Source organism: Poecilia mexicana, unplaced genomic scaffold, assembly GCF_051168715.1.
Source record: "Poecilia mexicana isolate PSO_F unplaced genomic scaffold, ASM5116871v1 scaffold_2, whole genome shotgun sequence".
Lineage (NCBI taxonomy): Eukaryota > Metazoa > Chordata > Actinopteri > Cyprinodontiformes > Poeciliidae > Poecilia > Poecilia mexicana.
The window spans coordinates 23,597,673-23,604,117 of record NW_028263371.1 but is presented as its reverse complement, the minus strand read 5'-3'; positions in this window follow the sequence as shown (position 1 = coordinate 23,604,117).

The following is a 6,445-nucleotide window of genomic DNA, read 5'->3' as shown; positions in this document are numbered from 1 at the left end:
ACACACACACACACACACACACACACACACACACACACTGTGAACTCTGCCCATGTGCATACGCAGAATAAAGCGAGCCAGCTCTGCTCAGTAAGGCGATTTAAACCCCTCGCGCTCTCCTCGACGCGGCGCTGCCAGCACAGCTTGCCATCAGGCCGGGGTTGGCCGACTCCAAACGATGTTTCCAATCTCTCGCACCATCTGCTCCTCACCTCGCCGCTACCGAGGGGCGGAAGAGTGTAGCTTCCTCTTCCTCCTCCTCGTCCTCCCCGTGAGGCCGGCCATCTTGTCTGGAGGTGTGAAAGCTCCAGGACGTCGAACCCCTTGAAAATATTAGCAATTATAGCGAATTTGAATGTGAAAGCTTCTTGTTTTGCTCCCTGCTGAGATTATTTTCAATTAAAAGCATCATTAAATGTTTTTGGATTTCGCTCCGAGACGTTCCGGAGGAATCATCAGATGTGAAAGTGGTTTGTCAGTGGAAGTCCTCGGCCTCCGTCTTTTCTCTCCTTCAAGGTTGAGGTGCATCAGAGCTGACAGGCACACAAAACCAACAATATGTGTTTTCTTCTCTGCTTCTGCAGGTGGTGCGCTCTTCAAAAATAGAAAGCTCGACAGGAATCTCCTTCAGACACGAGATTCAGTGAATTTAAGTTGAAATTTTATGGGGCAGATCAGCAAAAAGTAAGTAAGTAAAGATCACAGCTGCGAGAAATTACACATTTTTTCAACATTTTTAACCAATAAAAGACTAAGAACGCACGCTGGTCAACACTGATCTAATAATAGATCCAGGATCCTGGAAGAAAACCTGAAGAAGACTTTACTTTCTTCTTCTTCTTCTTCTTCTTCTACACTCTGTTCACTAAATTAAACACATTATAGATTCATTACACACAGATGGATATTTGAAAGCCTGCATTTCTGTTAATTATGATCATTTTCCACTTATTTAATGAAAACATGACATCTAAAATTAGAATATTACATCAGACCAAAATCAGAAAACACTATTTTTAAAAACAGAAATGTGGGATAAATTGGCTTGAACTTAACTCACTAAACATGACATAAAATAATAAAATACATTAAAGTTCTTGCAAACATATAAAGTTTTTTTTTTTCTTTTACAAGTTTGTTGTGCTGGATTTTAAGTATTTGGATTCATTTGTATTAGTAAAAAAAGAAATGCTAATCACGAAGTTACACTAAATCCAAATAAAACACATTAAATCTGTGGTGATAAAATAAATGTTGGACCTTTTATGAGGTTCTATCAGTAGAATGAAGAGGTGAAACGATATAAATAAAGCAATTAACACAACAAAATATTAGAATTATCAATAAAAGAGTTAAATAGAGCAAAAAGCAACAAAATGACCATAATATTGATGGGAAAATGTGTCAAAATTGTGTCTCAACTGAATAAAAACTACAAAATAATTAGAATCACATCAAAAGTTGAAAGTGACACAGAAGAACCTTTTCTGGTTTAGTTTTTTTCTGAACATGTTGCTTTGGACGGCTGTCGTTTCTTGTTTCTATTGTCCCAGGAAATGATTCACCCATCCAAGTCCTTCATCGCCCCAAATGTCCTTCTTCTCCCCCAGCGGCATCCTCCTCCTCCTGGTCTGGGATCAGCGGTCACTCCCAGGCCAGCTGGGAGTTGTTATCCCACCAGCGGGTTCTGGTTCTGGTTCTGGCCCGCTCTCAGCGCCCTGGCAGCCAGGAGGCTCAGGAAGCAGCCAACCGTTTCTAACTCCTTTTGCTTCTCTGTTTTCACTGCCTCTTGCTCTCTGGCTGTCAGATTTCATTTCCTGTACAGGAGGAAGAAGTGCACAGGTTAAAAAAGAAAAAGGAGAGATAAAGATATGAAATCCTGGTGGGCTGAAGGAACAGGATGATCAGAAATCTAAGTGAGGGCAAGGTGACATGCAGCTTTTTATGTAATCAGCTGCATCCTTTTGTGCAAATGGTAAGGAAGAGGAGGAACTATGAAAATAAGACACAAACCTGCAGCGTCTAAATATGTATGTATGTATTTAGTTATGAATAAACATACCTAAATGTATTCTTTATTAAGTTGGCAGCTTAATAAAGAATAAAGTCATAAAAATGCACAAAAAAATAAGAAAATAATAAAACTGCAACAATAATTTGGCTGTTAAATAAATAAGAAAAATATACATGAACATTGGCAGATAAATAGATGAATTAATGTGTTTTATAGAAATAACTATACCTGCAACAAGCAAATGATTAAGTCACAAAGTAAATCCATCAATATGAAACATCTGGAATTAAGTAAGAAACAGGCAAATAAATAAGTAAGTAATTAGAAGTTTTCAAAAGAAAGAAAGAAATAAAAACATGTTCAAATAGGTAAATAAAGATGTCGTAAACTAATAAATATACAAGAAACAAAAAAATGTTACACATGGAACATGACAACTAAGTAAATAAATGTTTATTAACGTGTTTGGTGAAGCTGCAGAGATCCAGAAAATCCACCATTTCTGATGTTTTTCTTAGAGGAAAGTTCAGTTTGTTTTGCTGGCGTCTGAACATTTGAAGCCGTTTGAGTGCAGTCGCTTTCCAAACAACAGAGCCACTAAATCGTGTTTTACCTGGAATAATAAGTCCAAGGTTGAGTTCTAGTTATGCGGCTGTCAAAGGAAACAATAAACATCTGAGCTGCCATTCAGAGTCTGCGTCTGCATGAAAAGCAGGTCCTTGAAGGCAGCGTTCGTCGCCGCTGTTTACAGATGAAACATTTGCATCCAGTTGTTTGACAAACAACCGAATCTGACAAAGTGAAGTCAGTTTTTCTGATTCCTGACATTTACCTTAAGTGATTGAGTTCCTTTCATTAAGGTGATCCACCAGCATTTAATCCTGACCTTCTGAGCAGATTACGGGATAAATACGAGCGTCTGAGAGGGGAACATGCACCCTGTGGTCCCATAACGCTGAACCGTCTCTCTGTTTGGTCCTCTGCAGTCTGCTCACACGTCGCCCCTCAAACCTTTAAATCACTCTTTCACTCTCTTCTTTAATCTGTCTGCCTTCCTCAAATCTATTTGTCTTTGGATTTCATTTTCTTTGGAAACATTTTCCTCTCTTCAAGCATTTACCTCCATCATAAAGCCATCAGTCAGCAGCACAGCATAGTGAATCATTTACATTCAAAGTATTTTTTTTTCTCCCTTATTGCTTTTTTGTGAGAAAACGTTTCTTTTGAAAAGAAACTTTTCTTCTTTTTTTTTTGGTTTTCTTTATTCCTCCAGAGTTTCCTCACCTCCTTTGAGCACATTGTTCATCCTCCGTCTCATTTTCATGCCAACAATCGCTTCAGTTTTTCCCTTTCGTCCAGTCAGCCTGATGTTTCAGTTCTGTTTTCTCCTCATAAATTTCACGTGAAGTAAAAAAAAAAGCTAAAGTACAAAAAAAAAACAAGACATTTTATCAATATTCAAGAATTATTGACTCAAAACAAGCTACTATATCTTGCTGAAAAGTTACTTGTAAGTTAGTTTTGTCTTATTTCAAGCGTGCAAAGATATTTGCACTAGAAATGGAAGAAAATACTCTACAAAAATATCATGCGAGCTTCTGCATTTCTTTAAAGAATTGTTGACAACAGTTTCTGAGAAAGACAACTGCTTGTTGTAGTTTTAGTGAGTTTTGGAAATTAATCTAAACAGCGACATGTTTATACAATAATAGAAATACATTAAAAGATGTAAACGAATCATTCAATTCCTTTTTTAAGTAAGAAAAATAACATTTTATTGCCTAAAATGAAACAGCATGCCATTCCTTTAGTGAACAAATAGGTCTGCAGCTAAAAAATAAAGCTAGACCCTTCCCCCCAGACCAAGTATTACTTTTTAATAAATAGACAACAAAAGTTGCTTAAGTTTTAGATTCGGGTCTTATGGGCAGTTACCCAGGATGGCCTCAGAAAGGGGGCGTGGGTGCACCAGATAATAAAATGTAAGTTTTCGATTGCTTTTTCATGCTTGTGCTGTGTCAAACCATCCCCCTGCTTCCTGCTGAGAACTTGCACTTTCTGCCCAATCTCAGGTAATTGCTTGCAATTTAATTGTTGAGTGCTTGGCAGAAGGAGGAGCTCACCCAGGGTGCCATTTATTCGGGAAGCACCACCGTGCGCGGCGTTTTACTGCTTACGCTGGGGGCGATGTGTGTCTTTTTCAGCTGCTTTTCAACACCAGCGCGGAGGAACACATTGTGACTTGGTTGCTAGTGTTGACGAAACATTTCTGCAAATTCGGAACTTACAAAACAACTTATATAAGCAGAGAAATAATCACCAAACGTCTCATTCAGCTCACAGCAAGCCCAGAATGTGTGACTCTCTGGTGAACCTCACTGCCAAAAATCTCAGCTTGCACGAGTCAAAACTTCCTCCCTGCCTGCACATGCAGTTCATCCAGCAAACGCTGCCCACGCTCAGAGGAGAAACCTGCAACCTTCCTGCAGGCTGCTCCTTTTCCCCAGCAGCAACTGACCTGCGGGTGGCACCTGTTTACTTTTGCTTGTTGTTGTTGTTTTGCACTCCAAGCAGGTCGCTGTGCAGGAACGTAGGAGCAGAACTGAGAGCGGCGCGGCGGCCAGCATGCTGGCTCAGATCGGAGCAGATTTCACCAGAACGAGTTCCAGCACGCTCAGCGTTTCTCAACAGCTCTTCCCGAGACACTCTGGTGTCTTCAGCAAGGAAAAGATGAGAACACAGAGTGGAAGTGGAGTCAAGAAACAACAAGTGACATGCAAAGAAACACGAGGATAAGAAACTGTTGTTGCTTTGGAGCTGAAGGACCAAACATGACCCAAAGACTGAGCTGAAGAACCAAAAAAACCCAGGAACGCAGTGCAGAAGATAATTAGACATTTCAGGAAAATCTTTCACATGCTGATACAAGAACCGACGCTGGCACAGATGCAAAAACAAACATTGGCCAGGAGAAACGGCCACGGTCATAAATTATACTAAATTTATCCAATCATACATAATTGGGCCCAAATTTTACTGATAATCTTTTGATTTTTCAAGCTGGTCACCATGGTTATTATGGAAAATAATACAGTAACTTAAATGAATGTATTTGGTGGCAAATCATGGCTTACAAACATCCACCAGACATTTGTTTCTAAATGTATTTGTACTAAAATTAGCAATAGATATTGCCAGACAAACAAAAAAGTGAGTCTTACTAATCACCAACTTCACAAAATAAGAATCTTAGGTTAGATTATAAAAATAAAACTGATTTTAGTAGTTAGCAGAAACCAGTACTAAACAGCTAAACAAATTAGCAGAAGCTAACACAAAGCTGCCAAGCACATAAAATGAGCAGAAGCTAACAGTAAATAGCTAAACAGATAAAAAATGCAGTAGCTTTCAATAAGTCACTGAACTGCTAAAAAAAATTAGCAGTTCAGATGCTAACATGAAAATGCTAAAAACGCAAACAACTGCTGAAGCTAATTGTTGCACATTGTTGCTTGAACAAATGTGCAGCTAACAAAATGTGCAACAATTAGCTAAAGGGTCAAACTTTAGCTTAACAACACTTAGCTAAACTGTAGTTAAGCTACTAAACCATAAACTTAGATTAGTTATCCTGCATGTTTTTTGTTACTGAAACTTTTTTGTGTTTTCTAAAAATGACTTCATGTTTTTTAAACCACTTTATTTTCTTAAAACCAATGTTTTCTCTAAACTTCACATGTAAATGAGTTCAGTTACAAGTTTTCTCTTGCTTGTTTTGGATTGTTGGTGCAAAATCTCTTGATTTTTTTGTTTTCTGAGATTATTTCTAGTTCTCTTGTCTTTGCTTGACGTTTCTATAGTTTTGTTGGATATCTAGTTCATTTAAAATAATAATCAGAGAGAAGCTCGCTCTCTGATGACTGCAGACCAGCAGGAGTCACCCGCTGACTTGCTGCTGACTAAAGTGGACCTGCATGCAGGAAGCAGAATAATCAAAAATATGAAATGTTCATATTTATGAAGCGCGGTGGTGCAACTGTTGCTGCAGCATTTTGGCCTGATGATGTAAAGCAAAGAAATGAGGCTGTGATGAAGTATGGGAAAAAGACCAATATTTAGTTTCTGAACATTTAAATAAGGTGAAACCCTGAGAAGCTGTTGGTTTTATGGAACAAGAAAAGAGGCGCAAGTGTCACATGTTTAAGAAATGAACTCTATGGTTGTAATGGTTGCGGCAGCATCATGCTGTGAGTATTTTTTTCAGATGTGGTTTTTAGTGTTCAAGTGGCCTAGTCAAAGTTGAGACCTAAAACCAACTTTATGCACGTCTTCTGCATAAATGTGTTGTTCACATGAAGTCCAAATAAAATACTTTGAGGTTTGCAGCTATAAGTTGACAAAATATGGAAAAGTTCTTAGGATAGGAACAGT